Below are 13,670 nucleotides of genomic sequence, written 5' to 3'. Positions count from 1 at the left end.
TTTTGAACGTCAGTGACACCAATACCTGGAATAAATGGGAACCACTCACCCAGAAATGTCCTGGCAAAGCCTTGCAGGAGGCTCTTCAAAGATGGGAATGGGATCTCTTGGGAGCTGTTCAGATTCAGCAATACTGGAACAATTTTCATATTGGAGCAATTTTCTAAAAGCAAAGCAGGTGTTACAGGTGGAAAGCGTAAAGTGAATTCTAAGATGGGGCAAATTCACATCTTTCCATGGAAACCTCTTGTTCTGTGGAGAAAGCCAGACAGAAATTACCTCCATCCATTCCTGCACCCCACTGCAGCATGAACTGAAGCTTCAAGTCAGCCCCTGCAGCTGATGTTTAAACTACCTGGAAAACATCCCAGACATTAAACACTTGGAGCTGCCACAATAGGGTCAGAGTAAGAGAAATTACACTTGGGAAGGGAAGGAATGAACCCATCAATCTCCAGCCTCATCAGGAGCAATTTTAAAACCTTCAGGGACAAAAATTTCAAATTTGTCTGAAGCACCATGAAACGTTGCACCCAAGTTGTTGGGGTTTCCCTCCTTTCTTTGCTGGCAGTCCTGTTTTCCACCTGTCTGGCCCGGAAAAGTGGAAAATCTGGGTGTTCTGCATTGTGGCCCTGCTTCCTTCTCCTCTGAAGTATGAAAGGACCCGTTGTCCCCAACCTTGCTTCAGAGGCAGCAGCATTTTTGAGGGACAGGAGGCAAGGCTGTGCCCAGAAGCTGGAGGAGGTGTTGGTATTTCCCAGAGACTGACTGGAACCCTGTTTTCCACCCAGGCTCAACTCAGCTGGGAAAGTGCTTAAAAATGGACTCACTTCCCAATAATGTGGCAGCTCCTTGCTGCAAGGTGCTGCTCCTGCTAAAAGCTGATATGAAATTTTTGGGATTATTTTGTGGCAGTGAAATTCAGTGTTGGTGAATGAGCAGAAGGAAACAACAGATAAATTCAGGAATATTTTGAGGCACAGCCAAATCCTGCTTGGTGAAGGATATTTTAGCTTTGCCTCCTCTTGTTGTGACAGAACAAGGGGCGATGGGTTTAAAGTTTGGATTTAGATTAGATTAGATTAGATTAGATTAGAAGATTTATTTTTTTTTTTTACAATGAGGGTTGTAAAACACTGGCAAAGGTGAGAAGTTGTGGCTGCCCCACCCCTGGAAATGTCCAAGGTTGGACAGGGCTCAGAACAACCTGGAAGGTGTCCCTGCCCATGGCAGGGTTTTTGGGCTGGATCACCTTTAAAAGGGTCATCCCTCCAAATCCTAACTATTCCATGATTCCACAATTCTCTGCAATCCATTCTCCAGCTCTTTACGCCTTGCCTTGCCTGGTCTGTTCCTATTAACAAGGCTTTGTGGTTTGTCTTTATGGGGATAATTTCTCCCAAATGAGACATCTGAATGCTCCCAGCTGTGCTTGGCTCCAGCTTTTTCCTGAGAGTGGTGAGATCAGTTCATGCAACTCCAGAGTCCCCTGTGCCTCCTCCTGGTTTCCCACCACAAAGGAAACCAGTCCCATCCGTGTCCCCATGCACCTGATTTCCATCTGCCCATGCTCTGCTCTAAGTAGCTCTTTGCACTGGAGCTAAACTGAGGTTGGGATTATATTTTACAATTCCCAAATGTCCTCTGTTGATGGCTAAATAAATCCCTGGGGTTAGCAAGGATGTTCTCCAGGTTGGTGCAGGCTTCTCTCCTCTAGTCAGACCCTGCACCCACATCAGTGAGGTGGGTCAGGGCTGCCCCTCAGCCTCTAAAACCCCAAATCAACCCCTTCCAGCTGCAAAAAATCCTTGGATTTTGTGTTTCCTGCAAGCTTTCAGGAGTCTTTGGCCCATGGGTTGGTGGAAATTAAGCTTTTTTTATGGGGTGTTGTTAAGGTCAGAAAAGGTGACCTTTTCCAATGGGACAGATTTTGGGAGGCAATTTTGCCCACTGATCCCATCTGATGTAAGTCTGGCATGTACCAAACCTTTCCCTGCTCAGGGATCCACCTTCCTCCACCACGTTGCAAAGGTGGCCCAGGGAGCCTTGGGCTTCCACCAAGTTAAAGGGCAAAGAGAGCGAGGATTGCTGCTCCCCACCATAAAATGTGTCCTCAGGCAGGTCCTGATCTCGTTGAAGGTGTTCCTGCTCATGGCAGGGGGTTGGAATAAATGACCTTTAAAGATCCCTTCCAACCCAAACCACGCTGTGACTCTGACAGCCTGGCTTGGCCAAGGGATCTCCACATCTGAGAGGCCACACAGAGCAACCATGGGGAAGCAGTCCTGGTTCCCAGACTCCCCACCATCCTTCCCTTCAAGATCTGAGGCAAAACCCCTTCATTTTGCAAGCAGTGGGAACAAAGCCATGTGAGGAAGTGTCAGAACCCAGCTGGAGATGTCCATGGTCTGCCACATCCATCTCCCAGCCTCCAGGAACCCTCTCTGCTGACACAAACACAACAGTGAACCCCACAAACACAACAATGAACCCCACTCTATTTGCACAGAGCTTTATGTAAAGATTTACATGGGACTTCACCTCCTGTCAACCCCACATTCCCTGAAGGAAGCGTGGCAGGGACCCAGAGCTCCTCAGAGGGCAGGACACAGTTCATTAGCGTGGAACTGCAGGACCAATTACAGCAGAAAAGCTGAAAGGAACCGAAAGAGAAAGGTCAGCCCCAGCCCCCAGCTGCCAGGTCATGTCCAGGCCTTTGCACAGTGCATGGAAATGCAAAGGGAAGTCTGATGGCTCCAGGAAGGGTAATTAGCTCACAGTGATGAGTGGGAGACTGGGGACGATGTTAGTGCAGCGTAAATCATCTCCTAAACAAGCCTTGTTTATTTATTATGGGCTCCCATGACCTGTGCCCTGAACTTCAGCCTCCCCCTGTGCTCCCTTATCCGCTCATCTCTGGGGTTTTGCCTGGCTGGGTGGAAGGCTGTGGGTTAGCTGGGCCCTTCAGAAATGCAGATAAAGAGATCTGCAAAGTGCCTTGAGAGGTTTTTCCAATTATTTCCCTGCCCTGAGGGAGCAGAAATTACACATAAATCCAAGCTGGCAGCATCCATGTGAGGGTCTCATGCACCACACCCACATCGTGTCCTTCACCTTCTGCCCCAGCTGCCCTGGGTTTCCTGTGCCACAGGCTGAAGAATCCTCTTTATCCCTGCTTGGTTCCATGGCTGCACATCCTTATCTCTGTCTTTTCACTCCAGGAAGATGCTTGTGATGTGGAGAGAGGATCACAAGATGGTTTGGGTTGGAAGAGTCCTTAAAGATCATCCAATTCCACCCCCTGCCATGGGCAGGGACACCTTCCACTACCCCAGGTTGCTCCAAGCCCCATCCAGCCTGGCCTTGAACACTTCCAGGGATGGGATGGCCACAGGTTTTATCAGAATTCTCCATCTCCTTCCAAACCCTGCAGGTGTCATCAGGAAAATCCTCCTTTTCCCCAAAAAACCCCATTATTTTCAGTCCACCAGCCCCTTGTGCACAGGTACAGTGGGTGTTTGGGTCAGTGGGATTCATCCTGGCCTAAGCTCTGCCCAAAGCTCAGGGTGAGGAGGTTCAGAGCAGGAGCAGAGCCCTGAGCCTGCCTGCAGCCCTTCCTGTGCAACTGGAACTAAATCAACTCTTTAATTATGCCAGGTTTCTCAAAAAAGGGACAATTTCCAGGGAATGTGCTTAAATATACATATTTAATGTACATCTTGAAGCAAGCAGGGACAGTGAGACCTCTGAGGGCAGAGTGAGGGGTGTCCAAGGGGTTGGGATTGAGGCAGGATGAGCTCTTGGTGGTGCTGGAGGAAAGGCAACCTGTCCCCTGCTCAGCCAGTCCTGTGAATGGGATACAAGGGTCAGCCACGGGTCAGCTCTGCCCTAAACTATGCAGATCCCCTATAAATAGATGCAGTTTCCTGCTAGAGCCTGGTTGCTGCTGTTTCAAGCCAGATCTTGATGCTGGAGTCCCCAAGGAGGGTGGAGGGTGACCTGGAACAGACAGGAGTGGCCCTCAGCACTGCCCAGGCTGACCCCAGCACCAGATTTTCTCACTGTCCTGGGGAAGGGCAAGACTTTTGGGATTGAAGACAACTCATCTCCTTCTTGTTGAGATGTGATAATTCCCTGTCTTTATTCCCTTTGACTTGCTGCACCTCCCTGGAAGAAGAGTCCTGCTTAAAGGTCAAGTGCCTGTCTCATCCAGCAAAGGGAATTCCTTAATCTTCATCTACTTTTTAAATTAGTTCAGAGAAATATTTGCCAGGTTCAGCTGGCTTTGAGCAGCCTGGGGTGGTGGAAGGTGCCCCTGCCCATGGCACGTGGTTGGAATGAGATGGTTTTTAACATCTCCTCCAACCCAAACTGTTCTGTGATTCTCTGATTCCACCTTGGAGCAAGGATTTGGGAATGGGACCTCTCCTGGCAGGGCTTTGGCCACCCCCAGACCCACAGACTGGAGAGGGCTTTTGGTCTCCAGCAGTCCTTGGCCAAACCTCTCATGGAATGTTCTGGGTTGGAAGCGACCTTAAAGCTCATCTTGTTCTTCCACCCCCTGCCATGGACAAGGACACCTTCCACCATCCCAGGCCGCTCCAAACCTCATCCAACCTGGCCTTGGAAACTTCCAGGGAAGTGTTATAAGTGTATAAAAAAAATATCCCCAGGATAACTAATTCAGAATTAGAGTTCTGGGAGCCAAGGCACTCTGCAGGTGCCACTCTTTGCTGCAGCTCAGACTGGGTTAAACTCAGCTCAAACTGCCTGGTTTTCACAAAGCAATTCATAGACTTAAATTTGAGGGCTGGTGCCTCTGACCTCAGAACCCCAGGGAATTTGTGCTCCTGTTTTCACTGGGACTTGGGGTTTCAAGGAATGAGGGCTGCTGCACCCAGACCTCATGGAAATCACTGGAGCCATTTTTAGGCTATGAATGGCTCTTAAAGAAGAGCTTTGAGATACTGAACTGCCCCTTTGCTGCCCAGCTGTGCCTCTGACCCATCATTTTCTATACCCAGACACACACAAACACAGCTCTTTGTCCCCTCCAGATGAAGCCTGGCTTTCCCTGAGCAGCCAGGGCTCAGTGTTTTTCTCCCTCTGACCTGTAAATCCATGAGCACTGTGGCTGAGGAGGTCCCTAAATGTGACACAAAGACCCTTTGCCTTCTCCCAGCTCCTGGCACAGCTTCTACGTTGTTCAAGTTGGGTTTAAGACCCCTCAGACATCACAGGTTCTCTTTCCCTGAAGGTGACCACTCTTAAATGACCCCAGCCACTCAAAGCCATCCTCAGTGTCCCCCAAGGGACATCCATCCCTTACTCCCCTCCTCCCTCCTCAATCTGCTCAACTCTGAGCAAAACCACTGAAAAAGAAAGCCTGTTCCCAGCTCCAGCCCACAGGGAGAAGGTCTGGGGAGCTAATTATAAACTCCTGCATCAGAACCATCAATAATTCAGGGAGCTGAAAAGGAGCTGGAGACGAGTGGCAGGACAGGGCTTGTTCAGTGCCTGAAGCACCCAGAGTCAGGGTGGCCAAATCATGGGGAATTAGTGGGAGGCAGCTCTGCCACCTCTGCATTTCCAGGGCCAGACATCAGATTCAGGCTCCCCATCCTTCCTCCTGCTTCAAGGTGGCAGGATCCTCTAGGTTTTGAGCCATCATGCTCCAAGTTTCCTCCCAAAAAAGACACAAGTCCCATTCACCACCTCTTCCCACACTCAGCTCTGCACTTTTCTCTGCCCCGGGCATGATTTTGAATTTGTTAGAGCATGGTTTTATTCATGAGGTTGGGGTTGGAGTATCCATATGGCCAGAAATGCTTCCCTCTTCCCATCCCTGAGACATTGGCTCGGGGCTGCCACATCCTCCTGAGTGTCCCTTAAATTCAGAGGGAAGGAAAACTGGAAGGAAAAAGCCAGAAGCTGAAGTTAAAACATCACAAGGGGTGTATTTTGCTAAACTATGAATTCAACCCATCCTTGGATGCATTTTCTGTTGACTGAGCTTGTGGGTAGACTCAGCAAAACAGAGGGATTGCATTTGTGGAGGCAGGTAAAAATGGGATGTAAGTTCCTCATGCATTGGGAGAGGGGACAAGGGGACACCCCAGCCATAGCACAGAGCACTCCATGCAGTTAAAATTCCAGTCAAAACTCACACAGGGCTTAAAATTATTGTCCTGGGATAAGTCTCCATCCTGATTTAACCACTCTGTCAGCTACTAGGAAGAAAATTAACTCTAGGCCAGCCAAAACAGCTGGAATAAAGGATCTTAGAGTTTTCCAAGCTGTGATTCTATAAAACAGGGTCAGTCTCTAAAAATTAGGGCCCTGGCATGCTTTGAACATCCTCAAATGTGGCTGGGACCAGCTCCAGTGGGGTGGTTGTGTAATTTGGGGCGTCCCTGCAGCAGTGAGAGCCGTTCCTGCAGCTCTCCAGCTCTCAGCTGAGGCTCTGGCTCCCTCTCCTGACTCCTTTTACTGGCCCAGCCCTCCTCTAAAAGCTGGTGGGGAAGGCACTGGGATTGCTTTTCACCCATCAGACCCAGGCCAGGGGCACGAACAAAACCTCTGAGTGGCTCAAGCGTCCCCAAAATCCAATTATGGAGGTGCTTCACCCACTGAAGTTTCTGAAGGCATAGCAGGGTGCAATGTGCTACCAAAGCTCCTCCAAAAAAACGTGTTAAACCTGTTGGACCAAATCAAAACACCACCAGCACCGTGCCAAGCATATCCTTGCATACTTGGGACACAACCCCCAGGCCTACAGGGAGAGCCTCCCGTGTCCATCTCCTCCCAGTGCGTTTGTGCTTTCATGTGGGACAGATCCTTTTGCTTCTCCAAGCCCTGGTGTCCATCCCCTATCCTGGGATGGGTTCCACAATCTCCTAACTCCCCCAAAATCCATGCCAGGCCACCTGCAGCTCATTCTTGGGGTGTCTGTGCTGAGGAAGGTGGAACCAGGAGAGCAGAGATGAGGAAGAGGAGGGAACATCCCTGAGCCAAGCCTGGGGTCCAGGGAAGGGACCCTGAAGGATATTTAGGAGGAGGGACATGCCTCATGGGAATAAACACGTTTAAAGAGGAATTAGTAGCTCCACGAACAAGAAAATCTTTCTGGAAAAAAAAAATTACCTTGCAAGGCAGTGCTTGGTCTCTCTCTGACCAGGCTTGTCCCCTCTGGGGGTCACAACAGCAAAACAGGGCTCAGTCCTCCCCTTGTCCTTGTCCTGGATGTCCTCTGTCCTCCGGTCCTGCTCCTCTGACGGGCTCCAGATTGCACCAGCAGATGGCAAGACGAGCCCACATTTTGGGCTGGAAGCAGCCACGAGTGGGAGAGAGACCTGGGAGCCACCTGTGCCAGGGTGGGGCTGCTCTGTGTCTGATATGGGGTTCAGCTCACCCCAGGGCATCTCTCTCACTCTCTCCAGCTGCTTCTGCCTCAAATTTTCCATATATTTGGCTTTTTTTGTTGTTTCTCTGCCTCTCGGTGAAGTAAATCCTGGGCTGCAAACATTGCTAGGGAAGGGCTGATGGGCAAATGGAATAGCACTCAGGTGTGACGTGATTCATTTCCATGGGAAGAAGGCTATTAAATACTTATAGCATGGGAGACTGGGGGAGAAAAAAGGGGAATGGCCAGGTTTCAAGACCTTTAGGAAAAAAAATTAAAAAGCAATGCTGTCTCCATGTATTCTGTCCCAGCAGAACAGCTGGCTGTGGTCCTTGCCTGAATTTGACCTTCTTGGGAGAGATTTGGTTCCCATCCCAGCACTTCTAATTACCATTATTGGGAATTAATTGTGATTTATTTCAAGAATCTCTTTTTTTCTCTCCCTCTCTCTCTCTTTCTCTCTTCCTGTCTTCCATTCCTTCTGTTTATTCCATGATTCTGTGATTCCATTAAAATAATAACACATTTGGGGAGGGGACAGCTGCTTTCACGTAAATGGGTGTATCCCAATTGTGCATAACCATAATTTTCTTTTGAAAATACAAAACAATCAAATATTCAAATAAAATCCAGTGCTGGGAGAGTTTTGAATCATCAACCCCTGCTGACGTTGTCATGCACAAGGTCCTCAAAATCCAGGGTGCAGGGGAGAGAGGATGTGATAAAGCAAAGGAGGTTTTTGGCCTGGGCTCAATGAGTGAGGATGGAGAATCTTCCACCTTCCCACTTCTTCAAAATCATTCTTTGAGCAGCTTCTTTGAGTTATAAAGAATCTTGGGTCAGATGTTTCTATGACGCCAACTTGGACATGGAAAAAACTTTTCATAGAATCCCAGAACTGGCTGTCTTAGAAGGGAACTTAAAACCAACCCAGTGCCACCCCCTGCCATGGGCAGGGACAACTTCCACTGTCCCAGGCTGCTCCAAACCCTGTCCAGCCTGGCCTGGAACACTGCCAGGGATCCAGGGGCAGCCACAGCTGCTCTGGGCAACCTGTGCCAGGTCCTCTCCACCCTCCCAGGGTACAATTCCTTCCCAATATCCCATCTAGGTTTGTCCTCTTTCCACTTAAAACCATTGCCTGTGTCCTGTCCCTCCGTGCCTTGTCCCCAGTCCCTCTCCAGCTCTCCTGGAGCCCCTTTAGGCCCTGGAAGGGGCTCTGAGCTCTCCCTGGATCCTTCTCTTCTCCAGGTGAACATCCCCAGCTCTCTCAGCCTGGCTGCAGAGCAGAGGACCTCCAGCCCTTGGAACTTTTTATTTCCAAAGGCTTCTCCTGCCCCAGCAGTGCTGCTTGCCCCAAGCACTTCCCAAATTTGTGCAGCTGCTGCATCTTCCATGCCCAGGGCACAGCAACCTCCACCACCTCCTCTCCAGCCTCCTGGCCAAACCAGCACCAGTTATTTAATGGCTTCTGGGGAGAGGACAAGTTAAGCTTCAAATTAAACTTTCCACCTCAACAGGCACCTCAGCAGGATGGAGAACCCTGCCCTGGCCAGACAAGCAAAGCTGTGTCTGGCTCCAAGCGTCTTGGAAGAGATGGAGAGGCAGCTTCTGGTGGAGTGGCAGGTGGCTGCTGTGGGGAGGGATTTGGGAACTGGCAGGAGAGAGGCACAAGCCTCCAGCCCAGCAAATATCTGATCCCCAGCCATGGAAAAAAAGCCATCACAAAAAGCATCAGCCAGAGCCATAAGTGGAATCTTCTTGGCAGTAATGGAACAGTGTTGGAAGAGAATCCAGGCCTTGAGCTCAGTGTGAGTGGCTCTGTTGTCACTGCACCATCATCATCATCATCATCATCATCATCATCATCATCATCATCATCATCACTGCATTCAGAGTCTGAATAAGGGCTGAAAACTTAAATAAGCCCTGAGAACTGCCAGAGGGCAGGGATAGATGGGATATTGGGAAGGAATTTTTCCCTGTGAGGGTGGAGCGACTCTGACACAGGCTGCCCAGAGAAGCTGTGGCTGCTCCTGGATCCCTGGAAGTGTCTCAGGCCAAGTTGGACATTGGGGCTTGGAGCAACCTGGGCTAGTGGAAGGTGTCCCTTGCCATGGCAGGGGGTGGAACGAGATGGTCTTTAAGCTCTCTTCCAACACAAACCATTCTATGGTTCTACTATTTTAATATAAGGGGGCTTTTATAATTAAGTTACAATTTATTTTATTTGCCTCCAGCCAACAGCTTGAGGGCTATGGACTGAGGCCCCTCCATGGAACCCAGCCAAAAAATGCCTTTTTCCTCCTGTGCACAGCTCTCCTCCACCACAACTCCCTTCACACCATGGCTGTGACCTCTGGAGAAGCAAAACCTCCCGAGAGCTCCCCAGGCCCTTGCATAGACACATTGTCCTGAGAGGGCTGTGGGGTGTCCCCAGGGACTGAGCTGCCACCATTCCCATGGAATGCCGACCCTGATGGCCTCAATCTCCTGCCAGCTGAGGCCCTGGGGTCACTGCCAGGCCTACATGCCCAGGGATGGGTGGGAATGTCCCCCAAAATGTCCCCCAAAGGCTCAGGATTACCTCAGGTCAATGGGCCTGGCTGCTGTTGCCAGGCAGGAAGGCTGGAGGTGGGAAATCTGCTCCTGGCACTGATCCTGGGACACACTGCCAGCAGAGCAAACACCCCCAGGGTCATCAGCACCCAAACATCTGCTGTGTCACCCACAGCATGCCCAGAGGGAGCCTGCTGCTCTTGGACAAGGGGCAGGGCAGCTCTTCCACACAGAAGGACTGAGGGTCCCATGGATGGATGGATGGATGATGGATGGATGGATGGATGGATGGATGGATGGATGGATGGATGGATGATGGATGGATGGATGGATGATGGATGGATGGTTGTGGATGGATGGACGGACAGATGGATGGACGGACAGATGGATGGATGGATGGATGGATGGATGGATGGTTGTGGATGGATGGATGGATGGATGGATGGATGGATGGATGGATGGATGGATGATGGATGGATGGATGATGGATAATGGATGGATGATGGATGGATGATGGATGGATGATGGATGGATGGATGATGGATGGATGGATGGATGGATGGATGGATGGATGGATGGATGATGGATGGATGATGGATGGATGGATGGATGGATGATGGATGGATGGATGATGGATGATGGATGGATGATGGATGGATGATGGATGGATGGATGATGGATGGATGGATGGATGGATGGATGGATGGATGGATGGATGGTGGTGGATGGATGGACGGACAGATGGATGGATGGATGGATGGATGGATGGATGGATGGATGGATGGTTGTGGATGGATGGACGGACAGATGGATGGACGGACAGATGGATGGATGGATGGATGGATGGATGGATGGATGGTGGTGGATGGATGGACGGACAGATGGATGGATGGATGGATGGATGGATGGATGGATGGATGGATGGTTGTGGATGGATGGACGGACAGATGGATGGACGGACAGATGGATGGATGGATGGATGGATGGATGGATGGATGGTGGTGGATGGATGGACGGACAGATGGATGGATGGATGGATGGATGGATGGATGGATGGATGGTTGTGGATGGATGGATGGATGGATGGATGGATGGATGGATGGATGGATGGATGATGGATATATGGATGGATGGATGGATGGATGGATGGATGGATGGATGGATGGACGGATGGACGGATGGACAGATGGAGATGTTGCTGTTTTCTTGGCAGCTCCTCAGCCAGACAGCGTAATAAAAACAGCTCAACAAATTTCTTGGTGGGCCCTGTGCCATTTAGAGCTTTGCAAGGCCTCCATGGAGGTGGCAAAATTCATGGAGAAATGAGAGGAGAGGTGGTGGCGGAACCAGAAGATTCTTCACAATGTGGTTTAGTGGGAATGATGGGAACCAGTCAATGGTTGGACTTGATAATCTTGGAGGTTTGCTCCCACCTTAATGCTGATATTCCCTTGTTTATTTCTGTGATCAGCGGTCCTGGGCTTGGATGAGCAGGATCTGCACCTCACTGACCCCTCTTCCTCTTCTTGCTACTCTCTGTTCTGGCAAATTCAGCTCTGACCTAGCTTGGAATTACTTTTGTTTGTTTTATGTGTCAGCTTCCACACTACCTTGAGGTGGGGGAAATATTGCAAGAGGAATTGGGGTTATGCCCAGTTCTCAAAGTTTCCAACAAGGCCAAGTGTGACATCTCTTCATCCCTGCCTCAACTTCAGACCTGCTTAAACCACACCTAACCATGGACAAAACACATGAAAATATAAATGAGCAATTTATTAACCTTTCCTCCTTTTACCTTCCCCAAAGGCAAGTGCAGCTGGGAAAAGTGTGGAAGCACATGTGCGCCCTCCAGGGGCTGGACTCAGGCAAGAAGAACATATTTTATTTCAATATTAGACACCCACATCAATCACAAATCCACACCAAACCAAGTTTTCCTAGAGCTGGAGCTCAATAAACCACTTATCCCATGAAACAGCATCCTTGGGGTGGTGTTTGTGCACAGCCAAACACACTCAGACACTCTGTGATGAGTTCCTTACAAGACACCTTAACAAAAAATGTCATTTTAACAGTTTAACACAATTTAGGACATGTTGGCAAGCCATACCTGAGCAATTATTGTGTAACTCCTGTATTTACCAAAGGAATATTGCTGTGGATATAATGAAAAAATGATCCCACTAAAGTAATCATGATAATAAGATGAATAATTATTATAAATAAAATAGTGATAAAATATTTAAACTCAACCATTTTAAAAATTAATACAGATTTTGGAGCTCACATGCTTCATATTCATTTCTAGAAGATAAATTTTTCCTTAAAATTACAAGGAAAGGATTTTTCCTAAACCTCCTATAAGCCTCTCAGCATCACAAAGGTCCAGGAAGAAGAGCTTTAAAAATGCTGCAAATCTGGGGACTTTGGGGCCAGGTTGGGCCAAAGGGGATGAACTCTGGACTTTACTTTCTCTCCTCTGACTCATCCTTTTTGCAACAGCTCTGCTGGTGACAGATCTTTAACCTGGAACAGTGGAAAGGCTGGAGAGGTGTGTGATGTGTTGCATCACACGGGTGAGGTGACATCACCCTGGCAGCAACGTCCCCGCCGTGCCAAAAAACGATCGGTGTCCTTGGAGCCGGGTCTGCCCTGCCAAGGACCTCCTCCTTTTTAGGATTGGTCCAAAGCTCATCCTGAGGTTGCATTCCCAGCCCAGTTTTCCATTCAGCTTCACATCCACCTGTGGAGGAGTTCACAGAATTGTGGAATCGTGGAATGGTTTGGGTTGGAGGGGAACTTTGTGAGCAACCAGTCCCACCCCCTGCCATGGGCAGGGACACCTTCCATTATCCCAAGTTGCTCCAAGCCCTGTCCAGCCTGGCCTTGGACACTTCCAGGGATCCAGGGGCAGCCACAGCTTCTCTGGGCACCTGGCCAGAGCCTCACCACCCTCACAGCTGAGAATTCTTTCCCAATGTCCCATCTCTTCCTGCCCTCTGGCAGTGGGAAGACATTCCCCCTTGTGCTATCCCTCCATCCCTTTCCCAAGTCCCTCTCCAGCTCTCCTGGAACCCTATTAGGCAGAGGAAGGTGCTCTCAGATCTCTCTGGAGCCTTCTCTTTTCCAAACTGGGATATCAAAGCTCTGCTTGAGGTCAGAAGAAATATTATGCTGCACCCCAGGTCTTCTACTCTGGGGATCCATAAAAGATTGGGGGAGAGAGCAAAAAACTGTTTATATTTTTGGTTAAAAAGTTTAAACACCCTCAAATTGAACATTGACCTGTGTGCTGCACCTTCTCAGGAGCTCCTAGAGGCTGCACAAGGACTTTAGGGGCATGAAAACATCCTAAACTGCTCATAGTTGCAGAAACAAGGGCAGGAAACAACTTTCTTTCCTGGCTGAGCAATGCCCAGTCCAGATTTAGCTTCCATAACGGTGCTGCTGAGGCACAAATGTCTTTTGAATTGCATCTCCACAGCTGTGTGTGCCAGCTCTGAGCTGCTCTGTCATCCTGAAATCCCTGGGTTTGTTCCAGGACCTGCCCTCTCCCTGCCCCTCAGCCCCAGCATGCCACAGGCACTCAGTCCCACAGGGAATTTAGGATCAAATACAGTTATGGTATGAAGCCAGAAATAGCCTGGAGAGCATTTGTCTGGCCTGAGGCTCCAGGAGAAGGGCAAATGTCAGCTGATGTTCCCTAAAA

Source organism: Passer domesticus, chromosome 3, assembly GCF_036417665.1.
Source record: "Passer domesticus isolate bPasDom1 chromosome 3, bPasDom1.hap1, whole genome shotgun sequence".
In the NCBI taxonomy this organism is placed as follows: Eukaryota; Metazoa; Chordata; class Aves; order Passeriformes; family Passeridae; genus Passer; species Passer domesticus.
The sequence above is the reverse complement of the archived record's forward strand: the minus strand, read 5'-3'. Positions refer to the sequence as shown.